The following is a 26,866-nucleotide window of genomic DNA, read 5'->3' on the forward strand; positions in this document are numbered from 1 at the left end:
AAATCTGTCCGATTTATCTTCTAGATGTGTCTATATCTTGAAAGTAAACCTCATGTGCTTTCCAACGCGCTCTTACGTGTGCTTTCACTATTTTTAGTTTTCGCACAGTGGGATTCGATGATAACTTTTGAAAAATTAGAAAACTCAATTTTTCTCTAATTTACCACTATTGATTTGGCCAAGTAATAACATTTTAGAAAGCTCTTGGAACGATCTTTCCTGCAGAACCATTCATATGCGTGCACTATTTTTATTGCTGCACAGTGGGACATCTTATGTTTCCCTTTGGAAAACAGTATTATAGAAAAAATTGTTTTAAAAAAAATTGTACGATTAATCTTTTAGGAGTGTCTATATCTTGAAAGTACACCTCATGGGCTTTCCAACGTGCTATTCCATGTGCGTGCGCTCTTTTTAGTTTTCGCACTGTGGTATTAGATGACAACTTTTGAAACATCAGAAAAATCAATTTTTCTCCAATTTTCCATCATCGATTTGGTCATGTAATAGCGCTTTAGGAAGCTCTTGGAACGACCTCTCTTGCAGTACCATTTATATGCGTGCACTATTTTTTATTGCTGCAAAGTGGGCCATTTTATGTTTCCCTCTGGAAAACACTTGATTTAAGGAGAAATATTTTTGAAAAAAATCTGTCCGAATAATCTTGTAGGAGTGTCTATATATTGAAAGTAAACCTCACGAGCTTTCCAACGTGCTCTTTCATGTGCTTGCACTATTTTTAGTTTTCGCACAGTGGGATTCGATGGTAACTTTTGAAAAATTAGGAAATTCAATTTTTCTTTTATTTTCCACGATCGATTTGGCCAAGTATAGCGTTTTAGAAAGCTTCTAGAAATACCTTTCCTGCCGTACCATTCATATGCGTGCACTATGTTTTATGCTGCACAGTGGTCCATTTATTTTTTCCTCTGGAAAACACTTGATTTTAGGAAAAACATTGAAAAAAACCTAAACAATTAATTTTGAGGAGTGTCTATATCTTGAAAGTACACCTCATGGGCTTTCCAACGTGCCATTCTATGTGCTTGCACTATTTTTAGTTTGCCCACAGTGGGATTCGATGTTAACTTTTGAAAAATAAGGAAACTCAATTTTTCTCTAATTTACCATGATCGATTTTGCCAAGTAATAGCGTTTTAGAAAGCTCCTGGAACGATCTTTCCCGAAGTGCCATTCATATGCGTGCACTATTTTTTATTGCTGCACAGTAAGCCAGTATATGTTTCCCTCTGGAAAACACTTGATTTTACGAAAAACATTGAAAAAAATCTAAACAATTAATTTTGAGGAGTGTCTATATCTGGAAAGTACACCTCTTTTGAAAAATCAGAAAACTCAATTTTTCTCTAATTTTCCACGATTGATTTGGCCAAGTAATAGCGTTTTAGAAAGCACTTGGAGCGACCTTTCCTGCAGTACCATTCATATGCGTGCACTATTTTTTATTGCTGCACAGTGGCAGTTTTATATTTCCCTCCGGAAAACACTTGATTTTAGAAAAAATATTTAAAGAAAAAATTGTCCAAATAATCTTTTAGGAGTGTCTTTATCTGAAAGTACACCTCATGGGCTTTCCAACGTGCTATTCCATGTGCTTGCACTATTTTTAGTTTTGGTCAAGTAATAGCGCTTTAGGAAGCTTCTGGCACGACCTTTCTTGCAGTACCATTTATATGCGTGCACTAGTTTGTATTGGGTCATTTTATATTTTCCTCTGGAAAACACTTGATTTTATTAAAAATAATATTAAAAAAATCTATCCTATTAATTTTTTTGGAGTGTTTTTATCTTGAAAGAACAACTCATGGGCTTCCCAAAGTGCTATTCCATGTGCTTGCACTATTTTCTGTTTTCGCACAGTGGGATTCGATGATAATTTTTGAAAAATCAGAAGACTCAATTTTTCTTTAATTTTCCACGATCGATTTGGCCAAGTAATAGCGTTTTAGAAAGCTCTTGGATAGACCTTTTCTGCAGTACCATTCAAGTGCGTGCACTATTTTTTATTGCTTCACAGTGGGCCATTTTATATTTCCCTCCGGAAAACACTTGCTTTTAGGAAAAATATTTTTAACAAAAAATTGTCCAAATAATCTTTTAGGAGCGTCTATATCTTGAAAGTACACCTCATGGGCTTTCCAACGTGCTATTCCATGTGCCTGCGCTCTTTTTTGTTTTCGCAAAGCGGGATTCGATGAAAACATTTGAAAAATCAGAAAAGTAAATTTTTTCTCTAATTTTCCACGATCGCTTTGGCCAAGTAATAGCGTTTTAGAAATCTCTTGGAACGACCTTTCCCGCAGTTCCATTCATATGCGTGCACTATTTTTATTGCTGCACAGTAAGCCAGTTTATGTTTCCCTCCGGAAAACACTTGACGTTAGGAAAAGTATTTTTAAAAAACATCTGTCCGATTAATCTTTTAGGAGTGCCTATATCTTGAAAGTACACCTCATGGGCTTTCCAACGTGCTATTCCATGTGCTTGCACTATTTTTAGTTTTCGCAGAATGGAATTCGATGATAACTTTTGAAAAATCAGAAAACTCAGTTTTTCTCTAGTTTTCCACGATCGATTTGCCCAAGTAATAGCGTTTTAGAAAGCTCTAGGATCGACCTTTTCTGCAGTACCATTCATATGCGTGCACTATTTTTTATTGCTGCACAGTGGGCCATTTTATATTTCCCTCTGGAAAATACTAGATTTTAAGAAAAATATTGAAAAAAATAAACCTATACTATTAATTTTTAGGAGTGTCTATATCTTGAAAGTACACCTCGGGGGCTTTCCAACGTGCTATTCCATGTGTTTGCACTATTTTTAATTTTTGCACAGTGGGATTTGATGTTAACATTTGAAAAATCAATTTTTCTCTAATTTTGCACTGTCGATTTGGTCAAGTAATAGCGATTTAGGAAGCTTCTGGAACAACCTTTCTTGCAGTACCATTTTTATGCATGCACTAGTTTGTATTGGGCCATTTTATGTTTTCCTTTGGAAAACACTTGATTTTAGTAAAAATAATATTAAAAGAATCTGTCCTATTAATTTTTTTGGAGTGTTTTTTTTCTTGAAAGAATACCTTATGGGCTTTCCAACGTGCTATTCCATGTGCTTGCACTATTTTCAGTTTTCGCACAGTGGGATTCGATGATAAATTTTGAAAAATCGGAAAAACCAATTTTTCTCTAATTTTCCACTATCGATTTGGTCAAGTAATAGCGCTTTAGGAAGGTCTTGGAACGACCTTTCTTGCAGTACCTTTTATATGCGTGCACTATTTTTTATTGCTGCACAGTGGGACATTTTATGTTTCCCTTTGGAAAACACTTGATTTTAGGAAAAATGTTTAAAAAAAATGTACGATTAATCGTTTAGAAGTGTCTATATCTTGAAAGTACACCTCATGGGCTTTCCAACGTGCTATTCCATGTGCCTACGCTCTTTTTATACCCTATACCACATAGTGGTAAGGGTATTATGTCTTTGTGCATTTGTTTGTAACTTGGAGAAGGAAACGAGATAGACCCATAGTTACTTTTGAGAACCTTCATAGAATCACTTTCCGAGTCGATTTATGCATGTCAGTCCGTCTGTCCGTCCGTCCGTCTGTCCATGTATTTTTGTGAACAAAATGCAGGTCGCATTTATTATCCGATTGAGATGAAATTTTCAAAACAATATTTTTTTGGCCTAAGGACGAACCCTCTTGAAATTGGTGAGAATCGGATCAAATTTAGATATAGCTCCCATATATATCTTCATCCGATTTCGGGTTAAATGTGCACCAAATATCCACTATCAGTCCAAATTACCTGAATTTTGGCACACCCAACCGAGTTCGGCCTAGAAGCAAGTATATCAAATCGGTTCAGATATAGCTATAGCTCCCTGTTCGCGGAGAATTAAAAACACACAACCGGCCGGTTATAATGTATTTTCAAATCTGATTTTATTAAAGAATATTTCTTACTTAAGTGCTACCTAAACTATTCTGACTTAACCTAATCGTAGACACACAATCTTTCTTATCTATTCTAAGGGCACGCTAGGAGGGATTTTGTGTCCCAAGACTTAAGTGCATGCTACCTACTGAGCGCATATCTATCTGTATGTGTGGACTTTATTGATCCTTTATTATCAGTGCACACAAATAGATTTTATGGCCGCTTGGAATTTCTAATCGTTAAAAATAAATTACCATCTGCGCTGCCGCAGGGCTACAATGCTTGTGAATTGCTTACATATGGTTTCTTTTTCTAATATTATTATTTTTAGACCGTTCAAAAATTAAGTCAAACGATCACAAGAGAATGTTTCTTAACCTTTTATCTATGTTCTCTGAACATTCTCCCGGGCGGCAAAATGCATGTTAAACATTTACAGGCCGTGGGAATTGTATTGCAGCTATTCTTCTGATTATCATTATTTTTCTTATTAATAAAATTATTATTATTATATTATTATTTATTAATAGATTGGTAAACTACAATTATTTGCTATACAATTAACATAAAATATGTGATAAATTACAATCTATATTTGGCGAAGCAAGAATGCTGTGTGCCAATATATTTAAAATATGTACATTTGTAAGTTTAGAACCATTAAAAATTAAATTCGTGTATTAATAAATTTCTGTACCTAATACAGTTTTCAAGATATGAGTATAGCGATGATAAATTTGTGCCATTTAATATACTTATTACTTCGTCTACATTCATTGAAATTTTATTAAAATATTTCTTTCTGTAACCATTAAATACTGGGCAAAAACCAATAAAGTGGAAGGTATTTTCAGGCTGGTTTGTATTACATAGAGAACAGATTCCATCGGTATTGGCTTTAAATGCCTTTGAGTTTAAGTCAAGCAAACCGCCTCTTGCTTTTATGATTAGGCTGGTTGCACGTGATGAAAATTTTGCAGTAAGATTTGGGATTACAATATAATCTAGCCGAGGGTACAAATCATGGAACTGAGAGTTTCGTGCTGCTACTTCAAAATCAATTTTTTCTTTGGAGTGTAGATACATAATTACATCTTTCCAATTGAAGCATAGTGGAATGCTAATGTTGGGATGTATATAATTTATGTCTTGGCATAGGGTTGTCCATTCGTTAGCCCATGAAATTTTCAGTTCTATAATGTTTTCAGCCAAGATTCGAGGAAGTCGATTTGACTGTAATTGCAGGACTTTTTTAATATAACAGAAATGTGCTTTGAGTGTAGAAGAGAATATTGAATTTAGACCAGTTTCCAGATACAACATGTAGTTCGGTGTGTTTTTAGGCAAGCATAACATTTTCTTTATAAAAAATCTAAACAATTTTTCCACATCATCATGCTTCTGGTATCCCCATACCTGAGAGGCGTAACACAATATTGATTTAGAGCAGGATTCAAATATTTTTAACTTATTAGATTTGGAAATTTTTGGACTTTTGATATATTTTAACCACGTTGAATTTATAGCAATTTTTGAAGCTGATAGTTTATTTGCTAAGTGCTTCTTAAATGAGAGATTATACGTAATATCTACCCCAAGATATCTATAAGAATTTACAAGTTCGATGTTTTGGTTATTGAAGTGAAAATGCAAATCAGATGGTATTCTGGTACCAGTTCTAAAAATCATTATTTTGGACTTCAAGAGGTTAACTTTTAGGCTCCATTTCTGACAGTAGTCTTGCAGTACATCAATCATTTTCTGTAAACCTGTAGGAGAATCTGATAACAGAACAATGTCATCTGCATATAGAAGAATTTTAACATTTGTGTTGGCGACATCAACACCGCCAGGAAGTAATTCTGGCAAGTCATTCAGATATAGGGAAAAGAGAACAGGGCTCAATATACAACCTTGTCTAACTCCTGACTCCACCTTAAAATAATCTGAGCACGTATTACCGTCACATACCTTACTTCGTGTTTGGTTATATAAAAGTTGTATTATTGTTACAATCTTTCTTGATATGCCTATCGTAGAAAGTTTGTAAAATAAGCTGTTTCTGGGAATTAGGTCAAATGCCAAAGAAAAATCGACAAAGAATGCGTATGTATGTCTATGTTTTAATTGATTTATGTTGATTATACTCACAAGATTGAATATGTTATCAATTGTCGAATATTCTTTTCTAAATCCGGCTTGAAATTCATTCAAAATCTTGTGCGTTGACAACCAGAAATTTATTCTGTTTAAAAGAATAGACGTAAAGATTTTGCATATTGAATCAATAAGTGATAGTCCTCTGTAATTACCAGGGACATTTATGTCACCTTTCGTATGTAGTGGTAACATTACAGACTCTTTAAATGAAGAGGGTATTTCTTCCTTTAGAAATATATGATTGAAAACATGAAGTATTTTGTGCAGGAAAAGAGAGGGTGCGTATTTAAAAAACTCATACGGAATGCCGTCTTGACCGGGCGATTTATCAGCTTTTAACTTGCGGACAACGTTATATAATTCACAATACTCAAAAGGGGAGTCCAATATTGGGTCCACAAAGTACGGTAAACACCAGCTCATATCTACAGAGTCATAACTATTTTGCAAAAGAGAACAAAAATGTATCTTAAAATCATCCGCATTGAGAATTCCAGTAACTACTTTACCACGAAACTTCAAGGTATTTGACAGAGTCCACCATTCCTTGCAGGTTTTTATGGTATCTAGTTTCTTTAGATTATTATTATAATAAAGCAATTTCTTTCTTTCACACAATTGATGAAAGTTATATCTTGAGGAATAGTACAGTGATCTATTACGTTGCGTGTTATTTTTCCTGTATTGTTTAAGGTGTCTATACATAGTGGATCTTAAGCGATAACAAGCCCAGTCAAACCACCTCTGTCGGGGTACAAAAAACTGCTTAGTAGGTTTCTTGATTTGCGCTTGTTTAATTGTATTTGATATACTTTGGATCATATCGTCAGCAGAAGTGATACTAGTAGTATTTTGTTTTGCTAATAACAAATTAATATTTTGGATGTACTGTGTTTTGTATGACATTTTCCAGTATAATCTATTTAATGATTGTTTATTACTCTGATTTTGGCGTATTGGAATTTTCATTTCAAGACAAAGAGGCATATGATCAGAATAAGGTTCCGAAGGAATGTGAAAATTTTCAAAGTACTGCAAAAACGAGGTGGAGCAAATACAATAATCTATAACAGAACTGCCCATGATGCCGCAGAAAGTGCTATCGCCTTCGTAGTCACCACGTACTCTTCCATTTAATACTATCCCTCCTATATTTTCCAATATGTTTAAAAATTGTTTGCCACGGGCATTAATAATTATGTCCTTAGACTGCCTGTTTGGATATAATTTTGTACCACGAACTATATTTTGATCTAATGACTGTTCTTTCCCTATTCTAGCATTCATATCACCCATTATACAAAAGTTTTCTGGACAAACATCAGTCAAAAATGAGCTGAATTTTTCAGCATCGCGCTTCCAGCAAGTGCAGTTCAAATAGACAGGAATTAGATAAAAATTACTGCCGTAAAAATCTGCAGATAAATATGGATATTCATTTGTGGGAATAAAATTAAGTCTGTATTTACGTTTTATTTCTTTTTTGAAGCCGTATAAACACCCTCCACTTGCTCTACCAAACCTACAGTTTTTAACTGCAGCTACCCAATGAATATAAAAGTTTTTGAAGTAGGATGTGAAGTTTGTTTGTTTATTTTCTAAGACATGGGTCTCGAAAAGGAAAAAGATGTCGAAATTGTTTAAGAATGTTAAAAAGTTACCGTAACTGAGACATCTTTCTAAATTTGAGACATTGTAAGATATTATATGGCACGAATCAAATTGCTATTGAGAAGACGAATTTTCATTTATATTATTTATATTGGAGGTTTGCTTGCAGAAAACATCGTATGAGTTATTAGATAACTCAAGTATGTTGACAAGAAAATCAGCATCTTTCTGTGTCGGGGCAAGAATTTTTTCATCCATCCAAGTGAATTTAATATCGTTTACAAAGATACAAAATTCTCCTAATCGGACCTTGATATTTGGCTTAATTTTTGACACGACTCTGGCAACCTTGCGAAGATTGTATCTGGTCGTCTGTTCCAATGCAGTATAATCTTTTTGTATGTAAATATTTTTTTCCTTTCAGTTGTCTCCTTGCTTCGATAACGCGTTGTGCTTCACCCTGGGTTTCGAGGGTAAACACAGACGATTTGCCAGAGGACAGCATCTTTGTGCCCATGATATTTATATCTACGTTGAACTCATTCTTACTCATGCTAATAAATATTTTTTTGGCAGTCGAAGTGTTATTGCAGACAAGACCACTCACCACCACACTAGACGATCTACTTCGCCTGTCTATTACTTCTAAGCGATTCGTTAGTTTTTGAATTTCGTCTTTGACCTTTGAGTTCTCAGTTTTTAAAACATCAACTTCTTGTTTGATGGCAGCAATATCCTCCTTCTTAGCTACATCTCTTAATTTGTCATCCAACAAATCACCTAGTTTGCTCCACGAGAATAAGTCTTGGTTTCCTCCTGTACTCATATTTGGACCAGTAAAATTTTTTTTCGGTGTACAATTTATGTTGTCAGGTGATGTTGATAATAGTGTGCGCTTGATACTCATTAGATGTGGCAACACAGTAAATGCATTGATTGACTTATCGATAACTAATATCGATATGAACCACAGGACAGGTTTGAAAGAGCAGCACAGCTGATGTTTGTTTTGGCCTTTCTCTGTATTAGTTGCAAAAAAAAACGCTTTCCAGTGGAATCAAAGGTTTTCGGCCGAAGTTGTAATAAAATATAATTAATTTTCTTTGTTCTGGAGACCACAATCTTTTCTTCGACAATGACACGAACTTGGCAGCCAAAGTGAATATTGTAACGCGTAGTTTGGAAAATAGATATTGTTTATTTCGTGAGTTTTTTGGATAACTTTGGAGCACTGATAAAAATGCGACTGTATGTAAAGAATGTATTTTAATTATATTAATAAAATTATAAGTATTACTATAACCATAGATACTAAAATTATCGATGTATGCCCCGACACGTGGTGGAAATTCAGTCCTCTTAACTCCACGTTTTCGTTTCTTAATTTGTCCACACACTCCTTCAATTGATTGATTTCTTTATCATGATTAATCAGTAGCATTCATATCACCCATTATACAAAAGTTTTCTGGACAAACATCAGTCAAAAATGAGCTGAATTTTTCAGCATCGCGCTTCCAGCAAGTGCAGTTCAAATAGACAGGAATTAGATAAAAATTACTGCCGTAAAAATCTGCAGATAAATATGGATATTCATTTGTGGGAATAAAATTAAGTCTGTATTTACGTTTTATTTCTTTTTTGAAGCCGTATAAACACCCTCCACTTGCTCTACCAAACCTACAGTTTTTAACTGCAGCTACCCAATGAATATAAAAGTTTTTGAAGTAGGATGTGAAGTTTGTTTGTTTATTTTCTAAGACATGGGTCTCGAAAAGGAAAAAGATGTCGAAATTGTTTAAGAATGTTAAAAAGTTACCGTAACTGAGACATATTTCTAAATTTGAGACATTGTAAGATATTATATGGCACGAATCAAATTGCTATTGAGAAGACGAATTTTCATTTGTATTATTTATATTGGAGGTTTGCTTGCAGAAAACATCGTATGAGTTATTAGATAACTCAAGTATGTTGACAAGAAAATCAGCATCTTTCTGTGTCGGGGCAAGAATTTTTTCATCCATCCAAGTGAATTTAATATCGTTTACAAAGATACAAAATTCTCCTAATCGGACCTTGATATTTGGCTTAATTTTTGACACGACTCTGGCAACCTTGCGAAGATTGTATCTGGTCGTCTGTTCCAATGCAGTATAATCTTTTTGTATGTAAATATTTTTTTCCTTTCAGTTGTCTCCTTGCTTCGATAACGCGTTGTGCTTCACCCTGGGTTTCGAGGGTAAACACAGACGATTTGCCAGAGGACAGCATCTTTGTGCCCATGATATTTATATCTACGTTGAACTCATTCTTACTCATGCTAATAAATATTTTTTTGGCAGTCGAAGTGTTATTGCAGACAAGACCACTCACCACCACACTAGACGATCTACTTCGCCTGTCTATTACTTCTAAGCGATTCGTTAGTTTTTGAATTTCGTCTTTGACCTTTGAGTTCTCAGTTTTTAAAACATCAACTTCTTGTTTGATGGCAGCAATATCCTCCTTCTTAGCTACATCTCTTAATTTGTCATCCAACAAATCACCTAGTTTGCTCCACGAGAATAAGTCTTGGTTTCCTCCTGTACTCATATTTGGACCAGTAAAATTTTTTTTCGGTGTACAATTTATGTTGTCAGGTGATGTTGATAATAGTGTGCGCTTGATACTCATTAGATGTGGCAACACAGTAAATGCATTGATTGACTTATCGATAACTAATATCGATATGAACCACAGGACAGGTTTGAAAGAGCAGCACAGCTGATGTTTGTTTTGGCCTTTCTCTGTATTAGTTGCAAAAAAAAACGCTTTCCAGTGGAATCAAAGGTTTTCGGCCGAAGTTGTAATAAAATATAATTAATTTTCTTTGTTCTGGAGACCACAATCTTTTCTTCGACAATGACACGAACTTGGCAGCCAAAGTGAATATTGTAACGCGTAGTTTGGAAAATAGATATTGTTTATTTCGTGAGTTTTTTGGATAACTTTGGAGCACTGATAAAAATGCGACTGTATGTAAAGAATGTATTTTAATTATATTAATAAAATTATAAGTATTACTATAACCATAGATACTAAAATTATCGATGTATGCCCCGACACGTGGTGGAAATTCAGTCCTCTTAACTCCACGTTTTCGTTTCTTAATTTGTCCACACACTCCTTCAATTGATTGATTTCTTTATCATGATTAATCAGTAGCATTCATATCACCCATTATACAAAAGTTTTCTGGACAAACATCAGTCAAAAATGAGCTGAATTTTTCAGCATCGCGCTTCCAGCAAGTGCAGTTCAAATAGACAGGAATTAGATAAAAATTACTGCCGTAAAAATCTGCAGATAAATATGGATATTCATTTGTGGGAATAAAATTAAGTCTGTATTTACGTTTTATTTCTTTTTTGAAGCCGTATAAACACCCTCCACTTGCTCTACCAAACCTACAGTTTTTAACTGCAGCTACCCAATGAATATAAAAGTTTTGAAGTAGGATGTGAAGTTTGTTTGTTTATTTTCTAAGACATGGGTCTCGAAAAGGAAAAAGATGTCGAAATTGTTTAAGAATGTTAAAAAGTTACCGTAACTGAGACATATTTCTAAATTTGAGACATTGTAAGATATTATATGGCACGAATCAAATTGCTATTGAGAAGACGAATTTTCATTTGTATTATTTATATTGGAGGTTTGCTTGCAGAAAACATCGTATGAGTTATTAGATAACTCAAGTATGTTGACAAGAAAATCAGCATCTTTCTGTGTCGGGGCAAGAATTTTTTCATCCATCCAAGTGAATTTAATATCGTTTACAAAGATACAAAATTCTCCTAATCGGACCTTGATATTTGGCTTAATTTTTGACACGACTCTGGCAACCTTGCGAAGATTGTATCTGGTCGTCTGTTCCAATGCAGTATAATCTTTTTGTATGTAAATATTTTTTTCCTTTCAGTTGTCTCCTTGCTTCGATAACGCGTTGTGCTTCACCCTGGGTTTCGAGGGTAAACACAGACGATTTGCCAGAGGACAGCATCTTTGTGCCCATGATATTTATATCTACGTTGAACTCATTCTTACTCATGCTAATAAATATTTTTTTGGCAGTCGAAGTGTTATTGCAGACAAGACCACTCACCACCACACTAGACGATCTACTTCGCCTGTCTATTACTTCTAAGCGATTCGTTAGTTTTTGAATTTCGTCTTTGACCTTTGAGTTCTCAGTTTTTAAAACATCAACTTCTTGTTTGATGGCAGCAATATCCTCCTTCTTAGCTACATCTCTTAATTTGTCATCCAACAAATCACCTAGTTTGCTCCACGAGAATAAGTCTTGGTTTCCTCCTGTACTCATATTTGGACCAGTAAAATTTTTTTTCGGTGTACAATTTATGTTGTCAGGTGATGTTGATAATAGTGTGCGCTTGATACTCATTAGATGTGGCAACACAGTAAATGCATTGATTGACTTATCGATAACTAATATCGATATGAACCACAGGACAGGTTTGAAAGAGCAGCACAGCTGATGTTTGTTTTGGCCTTTCTCTGTATTAGTTGCAAAAAAAAACGCTTTCCAGTGGAATCAAAGGTTTTCGGCCGAAGTTGTAATAAAATATAATTAATTTTCTTTGTTCTGGAGACCACAATCTTTTCTTCGACAATGACACGAACTTGGCAGCCAAAGTGAATATTGTAACGCGTAGTTTGGAAAATAGATATTGTTTATTTCGTGAGTTTTTTGGATAACTTTGGAGCACTGATAAAAATGCGACTGTATGTAAAGAATGTATTTTAATTATATTAATAAAATTATAAGTATTACTATAACCATAGATACTAAAATTATCGATGTATGCCCCGACACGTGGTGGAAATTCAGTCCTCTTAACTCCACGTTTTCGTTTCTTAATTTGTCCACACACTCCTTCAATTGATTGATTTCTTTATCATGATTAATCAGTAGATCTCCGATAGGTTTGATAGTTTCCTTATTAGCCTCGCTTACGTCCTTCAAAAGAAAGGAATGAAATTGTGCTGTTACCTCATTCCGTACTCTATGAGCAGCTACCAACGTCACTTGACCGATTCTCGCTGTGCAATCCGCCTCCAACGAGAAAATCCCTTGCTGCGGAAGTTCCATTATCGTTTGTTTCTAATGGGAACATTTCAGTTGTGCAGTGTTATTTGAGAACGTCTTGAACAATCAATTTCCTTGCATTTGTAGTGGCATCCAATAAGGCATTCGTTCAGTTTTATCGTAAACGCAGTTTATATCTATGTGAGGTCTAAAGGACGCCAATTCGCATTGGTTCGTTGACGAATCTCTCCAAGGAAAATTGCCTTCACACATGATTTCTTTACCCAGAGTTTCTTTGCACTCGTTCAGCATAGCCTGTGTCAAGAAATGGAAAGAATCGAGCTCAAAATTATAAACAATGTATGGTGCTTTAACCCGAGCTATCATCACCGTACCACCCTCTTGAAACGGTATGGGAATAACCCTGTAGAACTGGGATGATTGTCGATTGAATAGTGGTATTTTTATATCTATTACCAGCAACGACCCAACAAATGTTCCATGACCCGTCATCAAATGTAGCACTTATTTTAATTCCATTCCTATGTGTTTACCAGGAAGTATATATTTTTCGGGTAGAGCATCCCGAATCCTTACTATCTCTTCCTGCAAGTGCTTAGGAGTTATGAGAATGGGGTGGAATTTACCGCTGTTCACGTCAATCAAAGCATCTATGACTTCCCTTTGGACTTTTTCACATTCCTCCACAAGCTCATGAATCTGTTTGGCTATTATAAAGAATCTTATCGACTCCCTGTATACGAAGTAGTTCTCATTCATGGTGGCGGTTATATTCTCAATCTTCTTTTTTATCTCCGAGAAATGTGAATTCACTTCCTCGGTTGTTCTTTTAAGGATATTGACAGTGGCATCAACTATGGACGTCTGCTTCTTTGCCAGTTCCTTTAAATCCTTTTGGTTGGCTAATAAATTCTCCATGTTATTCTCCATTGCTACTCGGTCATCATCGTCCATCACACCAAACGCCCAGTGTTGGAACGAACCCACAAATTTTAATGGAGTTCCTCTTTTCTGGCGCTTGTCATTTCTCATAAATAGTCCATTGTTTGTCTTTATCTTATTAATAGCATACTCCATATTGTTTATCGTGGACCAACACTGATCCTCGAACGTCTACAGTCTCGGACATGACGCCAGTTCTAATGTTTCCAAATATGGTTTAAGCTCAAAGTATATCAGCATGTTCCATGATGACGAAACCATATGAATTTGGGACATGGGATACAAATATATTGCGGCAGAGCTGTTTAACTCATGCACTGATGATGCCTTGGTAGCCTTTACCATGAATAGGCTTAACATGATTGTCCAAATCATTGATGGTTGCTCCTTTACTCTTAGACTACATCTTGTCATATTCATATATGCTGTTTCCGCCTGTTTCCTTATGCGTTACCTCTTCTTCTTCATCTTGATGCTCCAAAGGACATAACTTATTGACCGGCTACTCCATCTTTTCCCGGATGGACTTCAGTCACTCTCGCCAGAGGCCAATGCACCGGGTGGGTCTCTTCGTTTTTAAGTATTACCACTTGACCCATTTCTATATTTTTATCTCGCCTTTTCCACTTCATATGGGCCTGTAGCGTAGTTAAATATTCCTCCTTCCATTTTCTCCAAAAATGGTCTTTTATCCTTTGCAGCAGTTTCCACCTATTTGCGCATACTAGGCTTCCTTCTTCTATCCTTGCTGGTGCCTCTAATAAAGGGCGCCCAATAAGGAAATGGCCTGGTGTCAACGTGTCTATATAATCCGCACCACTGCCAAGCTCATGTAATGGCCTCGAATTCAAAACAGACTCAATCTGGGCTAGTACCGTGCTGAGCTCCTCATATGTCAGCTTCGTATCTCCCATTATACGTTTCAGATGGTACTTCATGGATTTTACAGCGGCTTCCCATATTCCTCCAATGCGAGGAGCTGCCGGCGTGATAAAATGCCACTTTATTTTTTGATTCTCCAAAATTGGCGCGAACTTTACGTTATGTTAGTCGTAGTCTTTCTCCAGCTGCCTTGCTGCACCCACGAGGTTTGTTCCATTGTCGGAATAGATATCGCTCGCTTTGCCCTTTCTCGCAAAAAACCGTTTAAGAGCCGCCATAAAAGCTTCTGTAGTCAGCTCACTCACTGCTTCCAGATGTACAGCCTTTGTCACCATGCAAACAAAAACCGCAACGTAGCCTTTCATGGATTTCGTTCCCCTTGTCTTTGAACAACGAATGTGTAAAGGTCCAGCATCATCAATGCCGCAATGCTAAAAGGGTTGACTGATGTTTACTCGGCATGCTGGCAAATTTCCCATTAATTGATTTCTGACTTCTCCTCTGTAGCGTGTACACCTAGGACAACATCTCACGCAGAGCTTCATTTTATTCTTAGCTCCTATGATCCAATATTTTCTTCTTATTACGCTCTCCATTAAACGATTTCCGCCATGTAAGGTTTCTAAATGCGTGTGCCGTATGATGTTCTCCGCTAATTTTGATTTCTGTATTAAGGTAGGGTGCTTCTGGTCATAGGACACCGATGAGAATTCCAGCCTTCCGCCTACTCTCATTACCCCAGACTGATCTAGTTGTGGGTGTAATGAAGCTATTTTGCTACGATGATCCACCACTCCAGCCTTCTTCAATTGTTTTATTTCCGCAGGCCACTCGTATTCCTGATGTCGTTTTATAATTTCAATTTCGGCTTCTTCCAGCTCTTCTGCTGTTAAGTGCTCGGTTTTTGCTCGACTTCTCTTTAGCCTTTTAATGAAGCGAAGAATATAAGCCATTACTCGCTTTTGTTTCAAAAAAGACGTTCTGTTGAAATTTGGATCTGCCAGGTTAACATTTCTCCATTTATCCACATCATAGTGGAACGATCTATCAGGATGGGCTGATGCTAGCGATGGGAGAAGTAGTGCTTCTGTATCAATTTTAATATCGCAAATCTGGGTCGTATCTCCAAAGCCACTTTCGATTTTGCCACACCGACTTTTTTTTTTTTCTAGACCTTGTAACCTCACATCAGTCTTTTTTCTGGGCAGCTGCAGCAGTTGGGCTACGTCTTCCGATATGAATGTAACTTGTGATCCTTGATCTATTAACGCCTTCACTGTTAAAAATTCTTCGTGCAATGATTTTATACGAACTTGTGCCGTTGCTAATAGAACCTCCGCTGTTGCATTGGTGTTCATTGCCTTTGTATTGTTTCTTTTTTCTAAGTGCATCAATGTTATGTGATTCATTCCACACTTCTGGCATTTCGCTTCTGGAAAACATCTCTTTTGTGGTTAAGGCATTTGAAACAAATTTGTGCTGACTTTGCCCAATCAAATCTTTCCTGCGAGGCTAATGCCGCAAATTTTCTGCAAACTGCAATATCATGGCCGTTTATTTTGCAAAACTTGCATTGCTTTGTTTCCGCTATTCCAGTAGCTTTCGCCTGATGTTGATGTTCAGGGTTGAAATATTTTCTGCCTGTTGAAGCTTCCAACGCTTGGTATTGTTGTTCCAGGAAATTCATCACATCCGCAAGTTTTTGAATGTCCTTAGATTTCTTTACAGTTTGTTCGTAAAGGACCAGACCATCTTTATCAAGCTTTCTTATAATAATTCTGGCTATAATAGGATCTGCTTGATCCAATTGTACCTCCATTGCCTTCAAAGCATGGATGCTCTCGTTTACGTTGTCCAACAGATTTCTAATATTCGACGCTGATTGGCTGTTTATGTTTGGCTGGTCTAAAATCCTATCCACTAATTTCGTGAATAGAACTCTTTTATTACCATACCTATTTTCCAGCAATTCCCAGGCAGCTTTATAATTCTTGTTTCAAACCTTTGTTCGATCTCCTCGAATTCAATGTCTATGTCTTCCATGGCGACCTAATCTCATCAAACTGTTTTTCCCATGAAGTCTTTAGGTACTCCAGAGCGTATTTTGTAACACCGGTTAATTCACCTTCAATTGTGTCAGACAGCTTGTTAATCTTTTTCCTAAATTGGAATAGAGTTGCGCTCTTTCGGTTGGTTTCAGCTTGACCACGAGATTGTTTAGCAAGCGTTGCGTTCTCTTGCACTTTTGTGCTAACATTCATCTTTTCATATAAAAAGTTTATCTGTTGTATCTGCTCCTGTATTGTTTTCTGCATTTCTTCCTGCAACGCCGTTTGCACTTGTTGGATTGTATTTTTTACTTGCTCTTCCATGCTCTGCTGCATGTTCTTCTGCACAGCTTGTTGCAACTGTTTCTGCATCTCTTCTTGTAACATCCTTACTTCCTCTACTTTCATCTCTGCCCCTTGTTGTGAAGCAGCCAAGCCTTCTGCTTGCATACCGGGTTCTTTTTTCTCTCGCTCCTCTTTCAGATTTTATATTGCCGTTTTGGCCTTTCCAAAATAGTCCTGGATCTGCTCCCATACCTTATCTTGGTAATATGAATCATTGTTTTCACCATGAATTACCAGCTTCTCGTGATTTTCTATTGCCGTTTTGGCCTTTCCAAAATAGTCCTGTATCTGCTCCCATACCTTATCTTGGTAATATGAATCATTGTCGTCACCATGAATTGCCAGCTTCTCGTGATTCACTCTTGCTTCTTCCCTTTTATTCTCCAGGGAACGCAAGGTTTCCTCTATAGCGACTTTCCGCACCATATGGGCTTGCACTTTCTGCCAAATCCCTATTATTTCTTTAAGGATTTGACCTTGAGTCTTATACAAAATAACTCTTGACGTCATCTTGCTTTTATATATTTTTTGATTTTTATTTTATTTTGCCCTTTAGGTCTTTTTTTTAATGTTGTGCCCCTTAGGTCTTTTTTTAATATTGTGCCCCTTAGGTCTTTTTTTTAATGTTCGCTAGTTCAATTTTTTTTTCTTTTTTCGAAGGACCAATGAGTGAGAAAAGAAAACCAACCGAATGGTTTGGCTGTTATTTCAATTCTCGATCCGGCTCGAAGGACCAATGTTCGCGGAGAAGTAAAAACACACAACCGGCCGATTATAATGTATTTTCAAATCTGATTTTATTAAAGAATATTTCTTACTTAAGTGCTACCTAAACTATTCTGACTTAACCTAATCGCAGACACACAATCTTTTTTATCTATTCTAAGGGCACGCTAGGAGGGATTTTGTGTCCCAACACTTAAGTGCATGCTACCTACTGAGCGCATATCTATCTGTATGTGTGGACTTTATTGATCCTTTATTATCAGTGCACACAAATAGATTTTATGGCCGCTTGGAATTTCTAATCGTTAAAAATAGATTACCATCTGCGCTGCCGCAGAGCTACAAGGCCGCTGAATTGCTTACATATGGTTTCTTTTTCTAATATTATTATTTTTAGACCGTTCAAAAATTAAGTCAAACGATCACAAGAGAATGTTTCTTAACCTTTTATCTATGTTCTCTGAACACTCCCATATATATCTTTCATCCGATTTGATCTTTAAGTCCCTCACATTCCTACTATGCACTCCACAACCGTGATATTTGGTACCAGGTATTAGATGGAGCACAGAAATAGCTGTTTTAAATTTTATCGAAATCGGTTCAGATTTGGATATAGCTTCCATATATATCTTCATCCGATTTCGGGTTAATTGGCCACCAAATGGCCAATATCAGCCCAAATGGCCAATATCAGCCCAAATGGCCCGAATTTTGGCACATGTGACCCAGATTAGCCTTAAAGCAAATACAACAAATTTTTATCCGATTTGGTGTTTAAGCCTCTCACATTCGTAATATGCACTCCACAAGAACGATATTTGGTACCAGATAAAAGATACAGCCCAGAAATAGCTGTTTGTAATTTTATCGAAATCGGTTGAGATTTGGATATATCTCCCATATATATCTTCATCCGATTTCGAGTTAATTGTGCACCAAATGGCCGATATAAGTCCAAATGGACTGAATTTTAGTACATCGGACCAAATTCAGCCTAGAAGCAAGTATATCAAATTTAGTGAAAATCGGTTCAGATATAGATATAGCAACCATATATATGTTTCATCTGATTTAGTGTTTTAGTCCCTTACATTCGTAATATTCACTCCACAACCGGGATATTTGGTACCAGGTATTAGATGGAGCACAGGAATAGCTGTTTTAAATTTCACCGAAATCGGTTCAGATTTGGATATAGCTCCCATATATATCTTCATCCGATTTCGTGTTAATTGTGCATCAAATGGCCAATATCAGACCAAATGGCATGAATTTTCGTACATAAGACCGAATTCAGTCTAGAAGCTAATACGTCAAATTTGGAGAAACCCGGTTCAGAGATAGCTATAGTTCGTAAAATGCACGATAGAATTAGATAGATTTTGATTTTGTACCAAATATCTCATAGAGCTCTGAAATGCCCTGTATAAACCTTTCTACGAGAGCTCTACTAAATATGCAGAGTGGTGTAGGGTATCATATAGTCGGCCCCGCCCGACTTTTGAGCTTTCCTTACTGGTTTTCATTTTGACTTACTTTTTCTAAAATACATTTGTAGTGTTTTTTATATTTTATGTTTGAATTTAAATATGAAAACCAATTTATTTAATTGACTTGATTTCCTGAGAACAGATATTGAAGGCGGGTTACATGGAATTGTAGTACCGAATTATGTGGTGGCGAATCGGAATAGATTATATCGAAATAATTTAACGCGGTCACACCAAAGTTAAAAGATAATTACTTTCTCAAAATCGCTAAAAAAATCACGAAAAAAGTGATCTCATTGCAAAAATTTACAAATAGGAAAAAAATCGGGAAAACATTTCTATGGAATCGAATTTTATAATAATAGTACATTCTATCGACAAACTTCGCAAGGACCTTTAAACTTCGACTGTAAAAAATCATCGAACAAGGTGAAGATTTTTTCTTTTTCAGTTTGCTTTTTTTTATCAATTTTGTATAATTTACGATTTTTTTAATTTGGCTTATCATATTGAATTCAGTAGATTTTTTGTAAACAAAATAAAGAATTATTTTCACAATATAAAAGAAAGTTATGTTAGGTAAAGAACGGCTTGACGGATTTTGATAATTCATACAATTTTGGAACGTTATCCTGCCAAAAATCGTGGTAAAATATGCCAATAAATATGTGAATGAAAAACAATCTCTTTGATGTGAGAACGAGAACTCAAAAAATGCAATTCATTGGGTCTGCAATCAGTAAATATGGTAGAGCGAATTGAGCATTTAGTGAAAAAGGATTTATATCCTTCCAGAAATTCTTTTTTCATAATATTTTAAATCGCTTTTGCAGGTCGATTTCGAGTATAGTTTACATTTTAACCATATTTTTAATACTCATTTCAGCAAAGGTTGGTAATTTGAGAAGGAACAATTCTCGCAAAAAATGATTACGTTTTGGTATAACCATCAATGATTTAATATTCGTAATTACTTTGATCGTCTTTGAATTATACTATCATGAAAAATATGAACTTTATTGGAGACCCCATACATGCACAATTTAAATGACAAAAATAAGTAAATTCCATTCTTACGGTAATGGGTGTAGAAGAGTAATTATCTTTGACTATTCTGAAATCATTCTGCCCCTAATTATAAGGTGGACTAAGGTGGAGGTGGACTAATTCCACACAGCACGGTATTCTAAACGTTGTAAAAACAAATCACAAATTACAGCACATTTGAAGGGAAAATTTCACTAAGCTCTTTACAATACCGAAAATTATGTTTCAACATGGGATTATTATACCCTACACCACAAGGTGGTCAGGGTATTATGTCTTTGTGCATTTGTTTGTAACAGGCAGAAGGAAACGAGATAGACCCATAGTTCCTTTTGATGATCTGCATAGAATCACATTCTGAGTCGATTTATGCATGTCCGTCCGTCCGTCTGTCCGTCCGTCCGTCCGTCCGTCCGTCTGTCCATCTATTTTTGTAAACAAAGTACAGGTCGCATTTATTGCCCGATCCAGATGAAATTTTGCAAAGATCTTTTGTTTGCCCCAAGGCCGAACCCTATTGAAATTGGAGATAATCGGACAAAATTTAGATATAGCTCCCATATATATCTTCGTCCGATTTGCCTTTTATTGTGCACCAAACGTGTAATATCAGCCCGAATTGTATGGAATTTTGCATATACACCCATATTAGGCCTGAAAATATGTATGCCAAATTTGATCGAAATCGGTTCAGATATAGCTATAGCTCCCATATATATTGTTCATCCGATTTGTTATTTTTGTCCACCGCCGCCGTAATATGCACTATGCAACAACAATATTTGGGGAAATATATCAAATACAGCTCAGAAATACATTTGCTAAATTTTATCGAGATCGGTTCAGATTTGGATATATCTCCCATATATATAACTTCGTCCGATTTACTTTTTATTGTGCACCAATCGTCTAATATTTGTCCAAATGGAATGGAATTTGGCACTTACGACCGAATTGAGTCTAGAAGCTAGTATGTCAAATTTGGTGAAGACCGGTTCAGATAAAGCTATAGCTTCCATATATATTATTCATCCGATTTTTTATATTTGTCCACCGCCGCCGTAATATGCACTATGCAACAACAATATTTGGGGAAATATATCAAATACAGCTCAGAAATATCTTTGCCAAATTTTATCGAGATTCGTTCAGATTTGGATATAGCTCCCATATATATCTTTATCCGATTTCAAATTAATTGTGCACCAAATGGGCAATACGATTCCGAATTTAAAAGATACAAATGCTTCGGCATATTTAGTTTTTATACCCTACACCACAAGGTGGTCAGGGTATTATGTCTTTGTGCATTTGTTTGTAACAGGCAGAAGGAAACGAGATAGACCCATAGTTCCTTTTGATGATCTGCATAGAATCACATTCTGAGTCGATTTATGCATGTCCGTCCGTCCGTCTGTCCGTCCGTCCGTCTGTCCATGTATTTTTGTAAACAAAGTACAGGTCGCATTTATTGCCCGATCCAGATGAAATTTTGCAAAGATCTTTTGTTTGCCCCAAGGACGAACCCTATTGAAATTGGAGATAATCGGACAAAATTTAGATATAGCTCCCATATATATCTTCGTCCGATTTGCCTTTTATTGTGCACCAAACGTGTAATATCAGCCCGAATTGTATGGAATTTTGCATATACACCCATATTAGGCCTGAAAATATGTATGCCAAATTTGATCGAAATCGGTTCAGATATAGCTCCCATATATATATTGTTCATCCGATTTGTTATTTTTGTCCACCGCCGCCGTAATATGCACTATGCAACAACAATATTAGGGGAAATATATCAAATACAGCTCAGAAATACATTTGCTAAATTTTATCGAGATCGGTTCAGATTTGGATATATCTCCCATATATATAACTTCGTCCGATTTACCTTTTATTGTGCACCAATCGTCTAATATTTGTCCAAATGGAATGGAATTTGGCACTTACGACCGAATTGAGTCTAGAAGCTAGTATGTCAAATTTGGTGAAGACCGGTTCAGATAAAGCTATAGCTTCCATATATATTATTCATCCGATTTTTTATATTTGTCCACCGCCGCCGTAATATGCACTATGCAACAACAATATTTGGGGAAATATATCAAATACAGCTCAGAAATATCTTTGCCAAATTTTATCGAGATTCGTTCAGATTTGGATATAGCTCCCATATATATCTTTATCCGATTTCAAATTAATTGTGCACCAAATGGGCAATACAATTCCGAATTTAAAAGATACAAATGCTTCGGCATATTTAGTTTTTTTGAACTTTAAATTATAATTATAATCATAGCGTGTATGATTGAATTCTCCCATAAAAACTTTTAATTGTTATGTGGAGCTCTACTTAATTAGCAAACTGGTGTAGGGTATCATAAAGTCGGCCCCGCCCGACGTGAAGACTTTCTTTACTGGTTTTGAACTTTAAATTATAATTATAATCATAGCGTGTATGATTGAATTCTCCCATAAAAACTTTTAATTGTTATGTGGAGCTCTACTTAATTAGCAAACTGGTGTAGGGTATCATAAAGTCGGCCCCGCCCGACGTGAAGACTTTCTTTACTGGTTATAGATGTTCTATATCATATAGGTTTTTAACACTCAATTAAAGCCTACGGCTGAATAATAAGATCAAGCTATTCAAACTATCTAAAAGCGACGGTGGGTGATTATCTTTTATAATTTTTGCCATGAATGTTTTTATACCCTACACCACAAGGTGGTCAGGGTATTATGTCTTTGTGCATTTGTTTGTAACAGAAACACATTCTGAGTCGATTTATGCATGTCCGTCCGTCTGTCCATGTATTTTTGTAAACAAAGTACAGTTCGCATTTATTGTCCTATCCAAATGAAATTTTGCACAAATCATTTGTTTGGACCAAGGACCACCCTATTGAAATTGGAGATAATCGGTCAAAATTTAGATATAGCTCCCATATATATCTTCCTCCGAGTTACTTTTTATTGTGCGCCAAACGTGTAATATCAGTCCGAATTGTATGGAATTTTGCACGTACGATCAGATTGGACCTGAAAATAAATATGCCAAATTTGATCGAAATCGGTTCAGATATAGCTATATCTCCCATATATATTGTTCATCCGATTTGCTATTTTTGTCCTCCGCAGCCGTAATATGCACCCTGTAACAACAATATTTAGGGAAATATATCAAATACAGCTTAGAAATACATTTGCTAACTTTCATCGAGATCGGTTCAGATTTGAATATAGCTACCATATATAACTTCATCCGATTTACCTTTGATTGTGCACCAAACGTCTAATATATGGCCAAATTGGATGAAATTTGGTACTTACAACCGAATTGAGTCTAGAAGCTAGTATGTCAAATTTGGTGAAGATCGATTCAGATATAGCTATAGCTCCCATATATACTGTTCATCCGATTTGTCATATTTGTTACCCACAGCCGTAATATGCACTCCATACCCACGATATTCAGGGAAATATATCAAATACAGCTCAGAAATATCTTTGCCAAATTTTAACTAGATCGGTTTCGATTTGGCTATAGCTCCCATATATATTTTTATCCGATTTCAAATTAATTTTGCACCAAATGGGCAAAACAAGTCCGAATTTAAAAGATACAAATACTTCGGCATATTTAGTCCTTTGAACTTTAAATTATAATTATAATCATAGCGTGTATGATTGAATTCTCCCATAAAAACTTTTAATTGTTATGCGCAGCTATACTAAATTAGCAAAGTGGTGTAGGGTATCATAAAGTCGGCCCCGGCCGACTTTAAGACTTTCTTTACTGGTTTCTATTTAGAAATTACTATGGAGTTGTTTTACTTATAATAAAAATTGTCCCGCTCACATAAGTCTTTGCTCTATTATGCTTTAGAAAATATGCGCTAAAGACTAAAAGTACTGGCCGGCAACGCGGACGGGGCCAGCTAGTCTTCTATATAATGCTAGTACTCAACCTTATATTGATAGTAAATATTTGTGAAATACACTAGGCCCTTAAAGGCTTCGTACAAGGATGCACCGTTTCGAGTTGTATCTCCGACTTGCTTAGTGGAACTTCTAGTTGCGTTGCACAATTGTACATAAATCGATTTTCCTGGCCAAAACCGTATATTTTGTTTTATTCACCAACTTTTTATTTCTGTATGATATTCGATAGTAAATATATTGACAGGGAAGAAACGAAAAGGACAATTTTTCCCCACTTTGAAAAAATGTATGTTTTGCCAAATTCTGGAGAAAGAGGACTTTGTTATTCCGATTCTTACATCCCTAAATATTCGACATCATAAGGAATATATATTCATAATCAGCATAAAATTCTAAGTCGATTTAACTATATCCGTCTATTTGTTGATATCACGATACACCCCATATTATTTAAATTAAAATGACAAACTGACACAGATATTTCTCGATATTAGGTATTTTGATGATTTTGCCACATTTGCCACATTTTTCAGGGATTTGTCTAAAATTTATTATAAGGACATTGTAAATATACGTCCACTTTTTCGTATATTTGGTATATTTGCATTTACATTTACATTTTTCCAAGCTGGAGATTTCACACAATCCATGGCAATATAAAAATTATGGCTTTTATATATATATATATATATATATATATATATATATATATATATATATATATATATATATATATATATATATATATATATATATATATAAAAGCCATAATTTTTATATTGCCATGGATTGTGTGAAATCTCCAGCTTGGAAAAATGTAAATGTAAATGCAAATATACCAAATATACGAAAAAGTGGACGTATATTTACAATGTCCTTATAATAAATTTTAGACAAATCCCTGAAAAATGTGGCAAATGTGGCAAAATCATCAAAATACCTAATATCGAGAAATATCTGTGTCAGTTTGTCATTTTAATTTAAATAATATGGGGTGTATCGTGATATCAACAAATAGATGGATATAGTTAAATCGACTTAGAATTTTATGCTGATTATGAATATATATTCCTTATGATGTCGAATATTTAGGGATGTAAGAATCGGAATAACAAAGTCCTCTTTCTCCAGAATTTGGCAAAACATACATTTTTCAAAGTGGGGAAAAATTGTCCTTTTCGTTTCTTCCCTGTCAATATATTTACTATCGAATATCATACAGAAATAAAAAGTTGGTGAATAAAACAAAATATACGGTTTTGGCCAGGAAAATCGATTTATGTACAATTGTGCAACGCAACTAGAAGTTCCACTAAGCAAGTCGGAGATACAACTCGAAACGGTGCATCCTTGTACGAAGCCTTTAAGGGCCTAGTGTATTTCACAAATATTTACTATCAATATAAGGTTGAGTACTAGCATTATATAGAAGACTAGCTGGCCCCGTCCGCGTTGCCGGCCAGTACTTTTAGTCTTTAGCGCATATTTTCTAAAGCATAATAGAGCAAAGACTTATGTGAGCGGGACAATTTTTATTATAAGTAAAACAACTCCATAGTAATTTCTAAATAGAAACCAGTAAAGAAAGTCTTAAAGTCGGCCGGGGCCGACTTTATGATACCCTACACCACTTTGCTAATTTAGTATAGCTGCGCATAACAATTAAAAGTTTTTATGGGAGAATTCAATCATACACGCTATGATTATAATTATAATTTAAAGTTCAAAGGACTAAATATGCCGAAGTATTTGTATCTTTTAAATTCGGACTTGTTTTGCCCATTTGGTGCAAAATTAATTTGAAATCGGATAAAAATATATATGGGAGCTATAGCCAAATCGAAACCGATCTAGTTAAAATTTGGCAAAGATATTTCTGAGCTGTATTTGATATATTTCCCTGAATATCGTGGGTATGGAGTGCATATTACGGCTGTGGGTAACAAATATGACAAATCGGATGAACAGTATATATGGGAGCTATAGCTATATCTGAATCGATCTTCACCAAATTTGACATACTAGCTTCTAGACTCAATTCGGTTGTAAGTACCAAATTTCATCCAATTTGGCCATATATTAGACGTTTGGTGCACAATCAAAGGTAAATCGGATGAAGTTATATATGGTAGCTATATTCAAATCTGAACCGATCTCGATGAAAGTTAGCAAATGTATTTCTAAGCTGTATTTGATATATTTCCCTAAATATTGTTGTTACAGGGTGCATATTACGGCTGCGGAGGACAAAAATAGCAAATCGGATGAACAATATATATGGGAGATATAGCTATATCTGAACCGATTTCGATCAAATTTGGCATATTTATTTTCAGGTCCAATCTGATCGTACGTGCAAAATTCCATACAATTCGGACTGATATTACACGTTTGGCGCACAATAAAAAGTAACTCGGAGGAAGATATATATGGGAGCTATATCTAAATTTTGACCGATTATCTCCAATTTCAATAGGGTGGTCCTTGGTCCAAACAAATGATTTGTGCAAAATTTCATTTGGATAGGACAATAAATGCGAACTGTACTTTGTTTACAAAAATACATGGACAGACGGACGGACA

The 26,866-nt window shown here is 35.5% G+C and overlaps 1 protein-coding gene across 4 annotated transcripts in view; it reads left to right on the forward strand.

Moving 5' to 3' along the window:
• The window catches only part of LOC101888976 (ionotropic receptor 75a), an 814,889-nt gene that overhangs the window by 389,210 nt on the left and 398,813 nt on the right, over window positions 1-26,866 (forward strand). The window lies entirely within an intron of this gene.

This window comes from Musca domestica, unplaced genomic scaffold, assembly GCF_030504385.1.
Source record: "Musca domestica strain aabys unplaced genomic scaffold, Musca_domestica.polishedcontigs.V.1.1 11, whole genome shotgun sequence".
NCBI lineage: Eukaryota > Metazoa > Arthropoda > Insecta > Diptera > Muscidae > Musca > Musca domestica.